This window comes from Tasmannia lanceolata, unplaced genomic scaffold (assembly GCF_043159265.1).
Source record: "Tasmannia lanceolata isolate RefF3 unplaced genomic scaffold, GAP_Taslan_0.1 ptg000015l, whole genome shotgun sequence".
NCBI lineage: Eukaryota > Viridiplantae > Streptophyta > Magnoliopsida > Canellales > Winteraceae > Tasmannia > Tasmannia lanceolata.
Window position 1 is genome coordinate 59,552,982 of NW_027518692.1, and position 13,279 is coordinate 59,566,260.

Consider the following 13,279-nt stretch of genomic DNA (forward strand, 5'->3'; position numbering starts at 1 on the left):
CTCTCTCCCTCTCACTCTCTCTCTCTCAATTAAAAGCCTTTAATATCTCATTTTATGCGTTTTCTGTGATGTAGAGATTTCAATGCTTTACATCGACAGCATCCCTCTATGTTCATGAATACATTTACACCCCCCTCTCTCTCTTTCTCAATTCATTATTAGACTCGAGCTTGTCATTAATTAGGCCACTGTAGACAACCAAGTGAATGTATTCATGAATAAGTACTGAGATTCACAGGCGCCCTTGCAAAATAAGGGGCAAAGGGCGCCCATGTAGGTCCAAAACCATTAATAACAGTTTTGATTGCAATGGAAAAATGATATTCCCCTTTGCTCCTTAGTTTGCAAGGGCACCTGTGAATCTACCATTACTCTTCTTAAAAATAATATGGGATTTGATAGCGTCCATCCCACAAGGCATTTCGCAGATGGCTTGTTACATGTAAGAGCAACCAAATCATGAATGAATACAAAATCTGCTAAAAGTGAGTCCGTGTTGCTGCTCTCACTTGCAACAGGCCATCAGCGAAATGCCTTCTCGAATGGACACTAGCAAATCCCTAAGCCAACATGTCACCTTGTGGACTCCCGCAACTAATTGATCGATTCCCCATGCGTGTCCTGGTTTTCGAAATATGTGCCATACACGGATATGCACATATGAACATGTACTGGGCATGTTTATCTTTGAGGAAGGAAAAGGGTGACAGGTACCTTAATAAATGGTGATGATCAATATTAGTATTTAGTATCATACATATTAAAGTATATCTCTTGATACATTTTTCAACATGTTTTATTGATCAGCCAACAGTGAGGCGAAATATCTGGCTTGGCTGGCTCGCTTTGGTATAGTCGTATAAAGAGAGTATCTCTAGCTGGACATGTTTGATCACCTTATTCACTAATATTTTTTTATTTTTTTTTTCTCCTGGTGGGATTGAACCTCTAACCTCCATGTTGAAGAACAAATCCTCGACCATTGAGCTAGACTGCTAGAGAATCAATCCACCCCCTCTTTCCATCTTGATCATATAGTTTTTGTTCCCTTAATAAATCCATCACCTTTAGTTAAAAACATCACCATTCGCTAAAACAAAAACCTTTTTTTTTGGAGGTAATCCAAACATACCCTTGACCGTGAGAGTGATTCCTAGTTCATACGATAAGAAGTGACTATACCATGAGACGAGGCACCATATATTTCTTCTAAATTTAATTTCATCTTCGCCAACACATGTGACATTAGCAGTCCATATACTAATAGCGATACAACAAGAGAAAATGATATTTCATGTTCCGTGTTTTGGTGATGGTAGAACGGCCATTCGAATTTATGATATGGTTTTTCATGTTGGGTTTGAGGACTCAATCCACCCTTGTGTCAAAAAGGAAAAAAAAGGTCCCTTGACATAAAAATTGTACCTACAGACTAGAGCGGATTATTATATTTCATTAGAACTTGCATTGCCTTCTATTAGTGAGGGCCCGGGATAAATATGAACCAATGGAGAATTTCTCAATCAGAAATTCTGGGAAGGGATATTTGATCTTTCTACAACATGGGTTCTATGGAAAGAAAGGAGTGCTATAGTTTTCAAGAATCATGCAAATACCTCATCCTATCTCTTCTATAAATTAAAGTAGTAGTTGAGTTAGAATTATCCCCTGCTTTAAATTTGTATCGCCCTTTGACCTTTGAAATGTGTGGAAGGAGATTTGTCTTGGTATTGAACAAAGGCAGAAGACGGTACAAAATTGGGAGCCTCCCCCTTATGGCTTTTTGAAGGCTAATTTTGATGGAGATCTTGTTTGGGGAATCCTGAGCCCGGCGGTACTAAGAAATGAGGAAGGGGAGGTTCTTTGGGGATTTGCGGGTCGATTGGAATGGTAGTGCTAGTGAGGCAGAGGTGTGTTGTGGTGGAGGGAGACTCTTGGTGGCTTAACGACTCTTCATCCTTGGAGATTTGATCGTTTTTTCAATGAAATTCTTGACCGGACGGACACATCATCTACTTTATTCCAACATGCCAGGAGATTTCCAAATAGTGTCGTTGACAGCCTTATTAGAAGGGGGTGGATATGGAACCACTATAATTGTTTGATTTTGTTGGATTTTTATTAAAAATTTAAGTTTCAAATATTCAATAATTGGGCTAAGGCTTTAAGGTGGCTTTTCATATTCCTTGGTCTCCAAAAGTCATGCATAAAGGACAAAAGAGTGGGCCTTTCTTGGTGACTCTTTGTATTCCATTTATGGTGCTTCTTTGGTTTTCTCATTTTAATTCAATGCCTTTAGTTCTCTCATTAAGGGTGATTCCATAAGAATGAAGAGACTCTTGGCTAGCTTCTAACAAGAGAAAAAAGGAGAGAAGGAAAAGGTTCTACACCATTGTTGTGGTGTGTGAAAGGAAAGCCAACCAAGGGTGTGTCCCATATTTTGGTGTGAGAGTAAGATCTTCACAAGAAGCCTCAAAGTGTTTTGTAGAGCCTGATTTGTTTAACTAGAGAGACTCGAAGCTTTGCCTTCAAAGTGTTTGGTAGGTGCACACCAACACTTAGTTGCTGTTCCTGGAGACGGTTTGGTCGTCAGATCCTTGCACCGGAATAGGGCCGAATAACGTCTTAAGCGAAGCGTTCGAGGACGTACAACAGCTCTACAGATATTTTAGATTATCTATTCTCTGTTTGGTATTTTCATCTTTCTCTAAGATCATTCTATTGCAGTTTTCATTTTATATTTTTTCCTATTTGCACCAACAGATTTATTGCCCTTTGAGGCTTTTGTTGCTGGTTCTTTGTTTTTCCTTCTCTATGTTTTTTTCTCTTCTGTATTGACTATCTCGGTCGTCTGTTTCATCATTAAATCTCTTTATCATTAAAAAAAATAAAAATTGGTAGGGAAATGATTATTCTCGAAATTCTAGAAAGGGAAACGATATATTCGTCCCTATTTTTCAATAGGGACAGACCTCTCTAGTGTAAGAGATACGGCCGGCAATTTCACTTGTGAAAAAGAGGATCCGCACCGCCTCACGGCATGCGGTGGGGACGAGGATTTAAAAAATTTCCCCGTAGTGGGGATGGGGCCAGGCCTAGCCCGCCTGCCCCGTTTCAATATGCAAGCCATTATCAGTACCATCTTATTTTAGTACTGTTTTAGTGTTTTTTTTTTTTGGAACAATAAATATTTCTTTTAGGCTAGTGATATTGACACTACCATATTTTGATAAGTGCACCAACAAAGCTAGTCTTTTCTTCTCCACAGGCGTTAAAAAGCTTCTTTTGGGGATGAGGTTGTCCGGGGGATGGACATCCCCCACCATCCCCGAAGCGGGGACGGGGAATTTCCCTTCTACCAGGAGGCGGGAATGGGGAATACAACATCCAGCCCTACGCTGCCCTAGTAAAAGAGTATTCATAGATAGTTAAATACACTAATAGGGCTGTCCCGAGTTAAAAAAGGGACGAATATATCACTTACCTTACGGGAAAGAGACATTAACAAGAATTCAAGACTCCATCACTAGAACGGTGGTCGTCTCTACCGTAATTGTAGTAAGAAAGAGGGTTGTTTCAGTAATTTCACAGGAAGGACTTCCTTGTTAGGGTTTTTCTTGCTCTATATGAAGCAATCCTCGTCCTCTGCTTCTCCATCCCTTCTTTTTTCATCCTTGTAAAAATCCCCTTTGTCTTGGCATATGCCCTTTGTGTTGATTTTCGTTTCTGTTTCTACGTAGGATAAAGAGGGCCTCGTTGCAATGGGCAGAGCTTTTTATAAAACCCTAGCTCTGAAATACCAGCAGGTTTTCTGCTGGGTGCCCGGTCAATGAAGCCCAAAATCTATTTCTCTTGTTGAAAGATGGTCTCATAGTACGGTTTTGTGATGTGGGTTTTGGTTTCTTGGTGGAGATTTCTCTTCCTCGATCCCTTCTCAACCCACTATCTCTCCACGAACCCGCCTCCAAATACCATCACATTTACACACACAAAGCTCTTTGATGTATTTTTCCTCTTTTTTTTTCTCCCTTTTAAGCGCAACTATTTTTCTTCTTTGGAAAACCCTTTGTTGTTTGTGTTTTTTTCTCGTTTTACATCGCACAACAGGTTTTCCTTAGAAAATTGGAATTTTTATGTTTGCTATTCCATGGAAGATCACATTTTGGGGATGAGGGATTTACTGATCCAAACCAGTGATCTACTGGATCCCACCTGTTCAATGATCTCAATCATTCTGCCCCTTGATCTAAATTTGTACCTCTATAAGACTGAAGGGGCTTGGATCCTCCTATGAAAATATTTTTTTTGGGCACGAACGGATCATCCTATGAAGTGGGCTGTCCAGTTCTTTTTGAAAATACTTAAAACTAGACCGCCACACACCATTTAAAATCCCAATTACAAAGAGTGCCTTGGTGTGAAGATCATACGCTTGTTCCATTAAGCCTTATAAACTTCTTGTTCCCATCCACAGAATTTAATTAGTTGATTTTTGTAGTCATTTATCAAACTAATGGTATGTTTCTTTGGAATGGGATCAAGACCATGTGGGTTCCTTCACTACGTTCTACAAGTTCACTGGTGCTGATCTATTGTTCACACTACCATATGTCCCTTTTATGATCCAAAAATTGTATCATTATTGTCAAATGACTTGTTCTCTGTAAACTTGCCCACTCTTGAGCGTTTTTGTTCAAAAATTTCATTGATTGACCATCCTTCTCAATTGAGATCATAGATAGCAAAACCTGAGATATGATAAACCAAACCAAATTTCGGTTTGGGGATCGAACCGAACTGAAACCGAATATTTCCAATGATTATGAGTAAGGGTGGCAAAATTGGCTGAACCGAACCGAAATTTCAATTTCGGTTTGGTTTAGTTTACCAAACCGATTCAAATTTCAGTTTCGGGGTCAAACTGAACCGAAACCAAACCATTGCCACCCCTAACTGCAATGGAACAAAATTGGTAAATTAATTTAATCCCCGAATTTGTAAGGCGGAAAGAACTAAAATGATAAAAAGCAATATCATGGCTCGGGTTGAAAACACAAATCTAAATCACATCTCAACTTGGCTCCACACACCCTGTGAAAAGTTTTACAACGATATATCAATGGAGATTCATGTGCACAACCAATGTGGGATTACTGGGCTTGTCACTTAGTATAAACTAAGCGTAAACATAGAAGTGAGCATAAGTCAAATACAAGAACATTCTAAATGCGCCTCTCACAATATATGAAGACAGCATAAATATTTTGAGATACATCTTTTTATAACATTCAAAAGATAACAACGAGACTCCTAGAAAATGAAAGTAAGATTGATGCAGGGAATATGTAATATAGTAAATCATCATCAAATTGTCTATACGTATTGATAATTTGATATGATGCACTGTTTGTATTGGTCGCTGGGTCGCTCCAGCTGAGATTATACCGATATGGTCACAATTTTTTTATTAAGGGTGTTTAGGTATTGATTTCAAGAGATTTTATATGCTGTTTGCGCATCTAGTTCGGTATTTTTTCAGAAAATACAGTGCGCCCACTTCATAAGATGATCCAAACCATTCATTTGTTGGGGCCACAATGTAAATAGGCTGTACCGCATAAAACATCTCCATAGGATGATCCTAACTGTCCGATCTGTAGAGGTTTATATAGTGTGAAGTCCATCTATAGATCGGGGTTTCGATCATCCTATGGAAATGATTTATGGGCTATTGTGTCGGGGCTACAAGTCTTTGCTGCAGCTCAGGCAAGAGTTGCTAGGGAATTTTGGGCTGAATTTTGCATGAGCTTGCCTCATTATCAAAACATGGTAGTGCGAAAATTAGTAGTGAAGAAATATATTCGCAAATGTTTCCTTTTCTGTTTACCTACGACTAAGGAGGACAATAGACAATTTCTCAAAGGAAAATCAATGGTGGAAACTAAAGAAAATGGAGGGAGTATCGGCAGGGAATTGAATGAGGGACGGATTCCTCCTCACAGAATTTGGTAGGCATTGAATCAGGAGGGAAAGTCCCCTATGACTGAAATTGGTATGCTCCTTTTCTTTGTGGTCCTCTCTGTGTTTTCGTGTCCTCTCTTCCTAGTGTGTTGTAATCGTGTTTAAGGTGTGCCAATATCAATCCCTTTCTACTATGTGGCCTTTCATGGATGGCCAGGCTTCAAGGATATTTTAGTTGTTAGGAAGGCATAATGCACTCAGCACAAAAGGTACGGTAAGGGTATACCTATTCGCATTATCTAAACCATTCATCTATGGGTCTCCAATCGTACTTTTTTTTCCTGCCCACAAATACACTCATAAATATCATATAATATCTCTACTTCAAAATGCTAACCCAACCCGACCAAACCCGAGCCTCGGGTCTAGTAGGGTCAACCCTAACCCAACCCGCCTCTAAATATCTCAACCGTAATTCAACCCGTCTAACTCGATTTTCCAAATCAGGTCAGGTTGGCCGTTGGCCCGGGCATAAATAAAATTAAAAAAATAAATAAATAAAAAACCCACATAATTCTATGATTTAAAAAATTGCAACAAAATCAGGATAAAATTGGTTTAAGGGAGTCAGGTTCGGTTGTCCAAAGCCTTAATCCTAATGTGGGCAACCTGAAATTAGATGAGTTTGGCATTTCCCAACCCTGACCCAACCCAATCCGAGGAAATGCTAACCCTGCCTGAGCTGAAATTGGGTTTACCCATAAAATTCGGGTTGAGCCCTACAGAAGTTGCACCCGTATGGCCGTATCCTTGATAGGGATTTGCCAGGCAATTTCGCGGCTGACTTTTCCATGAGAGAACAGCTAACTCCTATGAATTAAAACAAATAAGACAAAATCTGCTAAAAAGTGAGCTTATATGGCAAATCCCTCCTCGAGATACTTTTTTAACCATTAATAATATTTCTGTATGGTCTATTTGGGGGCAATGGTACTGCTGGCTTTGTCACAGGCATACGGTGGTTGCCCGCGACATAAATGGCCCGGATCACTTGGATTTTTTGGTGGACCCGACCGACCATGCTTTAAGTTTTCCTTTAATCTTTTTTTTTTTTTTAAATTTTTTTTCTAATCTATTCGTCTTTTCATTCTCAATTTTGGTCCATGCGCTCTATACTCGTGTTACTTTTTTTAAATTTTTTTTCTAATCCATGTCTTTTCGTTCTAAAATTTGGTCCATGAACTCTACCTAGTCGTGTTAATCTAGCATAAAGTCACACCAAATTCATCTAATTTTATTAAAGCAGGCTAAAATCCGCATTGCCGTATTTCAATATCGACACTACTCACTTTGCTTTACCGTCATTCTAATTCATTTTTCAGTCTAGGGGTGCAACTCGGGTCGGGGTCGAGGAGCCATTTACAGAACCCGAACCCGATCAGAGTTCCAACCGAACGAGGTTTCCCGAGGAACCCTATTTTCCAACCCGAACCCGACCCGAGTTTAACCCGAGCCAATCCGAGTTTTTAAACTTAATAAAATAAAAAGTCAGGTTTTAGTCGGGTCGGGTTACCCAAACCCACAACCCGAACCCGACTTGAACTCAACCCAGGTTGTGAAAACCCACCCGACCTCGACCCAACCCGACCATTGTTTGGGTTGAACCCGACCGGATTTGCCCCCCTACTTCTCACGGCCGCTTTAACACTCATGATACCATCAACATCCAAAGTAAGCAGTGTCAATATCGAAATGTTACGGTGCGGAATCCAGCATGATTTAATACCCCATATTCCGTAAGGCGGAAGCAAAACTATCAAGTCTATATAATTGAACCCCAAATACAAGAAGAGATACAGAGCCAGTAATATAATGGTCCCTATTTCCCTTCTAGGGCGAGCCACCATACAATAAAAATCCTGCATTTGTATCTTCCGATTCTCTGTTTCTTTTGTTTTCTCGCTCTTCTCTCGAATTCGCTTGGTGCAGGTCGGGAATCGCTTCTTACTTGTTAGAATGTATTAGATCAGATCTAGAAAATCTCTGACCGTTGGATTCTAACACGCTGTTCGATCCGATTCCCCACTTGCATCACCCGAATCCGAGAGCCTTAAGCGAAATGAAGCTTCTCTTATGTTCCTCCTGATCCAATGGTGATATCTTTTACTCTCTAATCATCTTTTTTTTTTTTGTTAATTCGTCCTCTATTTGTCTTTAGTTATTCAATTTCCTGTTGTTGTGTTGCTTTTAGTTTTATCTTGATTTCTTGCCATAATTTTTTTTTGTAATTCTCCAATTTTGCTTCCGATTTAAGATCTATAGCAGGTTTTTTAGGTTTCAATTTTCTTTAAAAAATGATCTTTTTCAAACTTTCTTGATTTCTTGCTATAATTTTTTTTGTAGTTCTGTAATTTTTCTTCTGATTCGAGATCTATAACAGGTTTTCTTTCTTATTGACTTTTTTTTTGGTTGAAAGGCGTTATCTTTTTCGAATCTTACTAGAAAGTTATGCATTGTGTGTGGTAAGTTTGATTTTTCATGTTTAAAAAAAAAGTTTGATTTTCATTCGGTTTTGGCTGAAAGATGTCATTGCATTCGACCTTTTCTTGATTGCTCGCTGTATTTCTCTAATTGTGCTTCTGATTCTAGGTCTGTAGCTTTCTTTCTTCGTTTTGTTTTATGTTTGGTTGAAAATGATCTAGAATTTCTCTTATCTGGAATTTGTAGATTCCTTGTAGTATTTCAGTAGTTCTGGGAAGATGATGTACTTTCTTCAATTATTTCTCTGTTTAGAAATCTTTTTTTTGTAGATTGCTTGTATAATTTATATCTCGTATTTGTTGTAATTTTGTTGCAATTCTGTAAATTTTCTGATTGGAGATCTGTGTTTGTCATTATTTTCCTGCGTTGGTTTTGGTAACATTTCTTTTTTCTTTTTGTATTTTTTTTTCTTCAGAAGAGATTGCTTGTTATAAACTTTGTTTTTTCTGTAATTTTGGTTATGATTTGAGATCTGTAGCTGCTTTCCTTTAATTTTATTCAGTGTTGGTTGAATGAGAGACTCATTGATCTTTTGTACCGGATACTTATCGATTGCTGTCCATAATCTTGCTCTGTGTTTTCTGTCCCTAATTATGCTTCTGATTTGAGATCTGTGGGTTTTTTTTCTTTCTTCATGTGTCATTTTTGGTAGGAAGATGATATTTTATGTAATTATTCACATTAGATATGGATGTGTTAATTTTTTGATAGATCAATTGATTACTATTTTTGAATTCGAGCCTCAAGCGAAAGCAAGTATCTCTCTATTCAGAACTTTATAGGGGCAGTCTCTTTCTTCCATCTCTCATATTCTTTTCTTTATAATCTCTTTTTATCTGTTTGTCATTTTTGTGAATTTTGGTTTTGAACCAGGATCAGCTGCTGTTTTTCTTACTTCTTTGAACCAGGATCAGGGGCTGTTTTCTTACTTCTTGTGTGGCCTTGGTGGTTGAAAGATGATGTTTTTTGTGAATTTCCTGTTCAGAAAACTGATGTTTCTAGATATTCTCGTTGAATATCTATTATAAATTACAGATAAGAAAGTTTTACATTAGAGCCTGAAGTGAAAGAAAACTTATCCTTTCTTCTGAATCATATGGTCAGTTACTTCTACCGCCGATATACGTTTCTTTAGTTATTTGTTACTTATTTCTCTATATCTCTTTGTCTCGAATTCAATATCTTCGGCAGAGTTGTTTCTAGTTTAGCAAAAACAAATACAAGAAAGGCCCAGGAAGAGCAAAAAAAAGTTAGAAAAACTCACAAAAGACTTCAAAACTTGGCATATAACTCTGTTTGGTTGCCGGGTTTTTTTTTTCCTGGGAGTTATGTGGGAGAGTAAGTTAAATTTTGGTCTCATCCCATGTTTGGTTGCCTTTTAGCACTAGGTTTTTTTAATCCAACTCTTGTAATGATTACTTGTGGGGTGAATTTTTTAATCCTACTTTTGTAATGATTGCCTTTTCATCCCATCCCAAGATAACCCCAGGAACAAAAATAAACTCAGGAACCAAAAATAAGCTTGAGAAGAATTTTTTTCTACCCAACAGTTCAAGCAACCAACCAAAGGTTTTTTTTTCTCCCACCATATCTCCCAGGGTATTTTTTTCTCCCACATAACCAAACATGGGATTTTTATTTTACCAGGATACTTCTAGGACTTTTTTCTTCCCACCTATCTCCCGCAACCAAACAGAGCAATCTGCCCTAGTGTTTCCTTCTCTGTGGATACAAGACATAATACAAATGGAAATAGCAAAAATAATACTCTCCATTTCTCTAACCTTATAGAAGATCTCCAAGCCAATGTCTTTTTTCACATCCAGTTATTTGGGTAACAAATTACAGACGGGTCAGGTTTTGTAAGATTGATTGCTACATATACATCAACTCTAGCCTAAAACAAAAGGAAACTTCTTGGTTCCAAAATGAACAACCAATTCTTTTTCTTTTTCTTATTCTTTGTGTTGGTATTTGTTTTTAATTTATCTGTATATCTGTAAAGTTGCATCTGATTTAAGTTGGGCTGCTGTTATTCTTTCTTTTGTTTTTTGGGTTGAAAGAGGGTTCTTTAGCAAATTGTTCCTCTTATCAGAATTTTTAGATATGTGTTAGGTTATGTTTGAATGTGAACCTTCCGAGAGCTTATTTTTTAAGAATCTTACAATCAGTTCCATCTGCAATTAGCTTGGCTCTCCAATGTTCACTTTCAGTTTATCAGTATTTCAACCTCCGCACTTTGAAGCCACCCTAAACATGAAAAAATGGAGACTGGTGTCAAGACAAAAACTGCTAACCCTGTAGAGTACAGCCCTCACTGAAGGTGGATTTGACAATTTCATATCCCCAACTTTGGCTTTGCAATTCATGCCCATTAAACCCATCCTCAACTAGTTTGAGGAAAGTGACAGGCAAGAAGAGCTGGAATCTGCCACAATAAAAGCTCATCAGCTTCCAAATCCATGTGTCATCTTCAACAACAGCTGTGCCATCAAGGCCTCTGCCAAATTTGCTGCCACTCTTTAAATAGCTAAACAGGCGAGTTATTACTGCTGTTATATTTTCCTTATATTAAGTGGTTATAATCTGCCCATTGTCCATAGACTGCAACTTATTGATCTTAGATTGATTTCTGTTTTGAACGTCCGTCCAGACCTTGTGCCAAACTCAAATGATGTCATACTGATGATAGATTGACAGCCCAGAAAAGTTTCTAATAAAAGCCCTTTGGTAAAATTTAGTCCCACTCTTCAATCAAATAAATGTAGATATGATTTTCAGTGTGGGAGCCTCTCAACTTTTTAGTTTCATGAAAATTGTGGGTCATCTTTCTCCTACAGTCCTTCATCTTCTCCAGCTCAAGTTTGCATATTCAACTATTTTTTTTTGGAAGGTAACTATTTTCTTAGATTCACTAAAACAAGAGCAGCCCAGGGAACAAGGTCCCCCCCTCATTTAAGGCATCTAGATCTGCATTCAATAAACTTTGACGGAAAAAATATCCGAATAAAAGAAAATGAATGACAGAGGAAAGAAACACATTTAGTTTATATGATGCATATGCGGGTAGATATTATATTAGGGGTGCAACTCGGGTCAGGTTCAACCGGAGAAAAAGTCAGGTTGAGTTCTTCCAACCTGGGTTGAGTTCGGGTTGAGGGCTTGGGCAACCCGACCCAAGTGAAACCCGACAATTTTTTTTATCATTTTTTTAGTAAGAAACTCTGGTTGGGTCAGGTTCAGGTTGGGTAAATGGTTCCTCGGGTCAGGTTTGGGTTGGGCTTAACCCGATCCAACCCGACCAGAGTTGCACGCCTACCTATCAACATATTTTCGGGCTATTGGAGATCCAGGTGGGGCCCATGAGGGGCATGGTTCGGATGAGAAGCGACTACTCTATTGATTACCCGAGTTAATGTGATAGAAATCCTTATGTTCAACTGCATTGTTCCTTGATGACCCGAGTTAATCTGTTGACTCGGTCGATTCTTTCTTGTAAAATTAAGTTTCAACAAGTTCCTTGTCAATTTTAGTTGTGTACTAAAAACTAAACTCCATGGATCAGCAAATAAGTGTATTTGTTCCAGAAAGTAAAAAACAGAAGGAATTGTCAAATATGCATTGTCATGCTGATTTATCTTTTTGCACCCACCTTGTTTGTCTCTTCCTCAAAATGAAATCAAACGACACCTCATTCTCAAGAGTAGACGAACAAATGGTGAAATATTCAGATAAAAATCATTTCAATTTGTTTTAGGACACTAATATTCGCACCATGTTTTGATAATAGGCCGAACACACCTTGTTTCTTTTTTAATTGGCTGGTGAGAGCTTTTTGGGACTTCTAATAGCTTTTGACAGCTGGTTAAATAATAAAAGACCAAGGTGAGTTCGGCTTCTTATCAAAACATGGTAGTGTGAATATCAATAGTCTTGTTTTTTCTCTTCTCTTTTGAGGAGAAATATCAATAGCGAAATTTTAGGATGGATGTGCATTTTTTCGAGCGAAAAATATGAGAGGGCAAAAGTACGTGTGATATATATCAAACTTTTATCAAATGATCCAAGCCCTTATCTTTTAGGGATGTGTATCAAACTTCACGCCCTTCAAACAATCCAAATCCTTCAATTTGTAGTCGTGAATGCAGACCGTTGATTCTTTGTTTTCTCAGACAATATAACAAATTGGATTTGCTAGGTTCCATTTCGCAGCTGGTCTGACAAGATCTGAATAGGACCAAGAGCTCCAACGGCAAGTTGGAGAAGGGCACCACGTGCAAAGGAGAGCTTCACTTACTACTAGAGCTAAAATATTATTACGAGAAAAAATAGCTCAATTGGTTGAGGCTTTGTATCTCAATCTTGAGATCGTATGTTAAAACCATACTTACCCTACAAAGAAAAAAAATACAAAAAAAGAGAGATGACGAGCAAAGTATTTAGAGGCATCCAAAGAGGCCGTAAGGTGAAAATCCTCTACCATCGAATGATGCTGCTAACCCTAGAGAAATTATATGATGAAGGGCCGTATAAACACGTACCCATCATCCCATCCTTGATATTTGATCCAACAGTTGGATCAAATATCAAGGTTGGTACCTTTGTTGTACCACCTTTATGTGTTTATAAGGCCTTTCATCATATAATCATGGTTTAAAATTTCGGTTTCGGTAACCGTTTCAGACCTCACCGAAATCCGAAATTTGGTAAATGGCGAAAAATGAAATTTCAGAAAATTTCGGTTTCGGTCCCCATCGATATCTTCGGTCGAAATTTA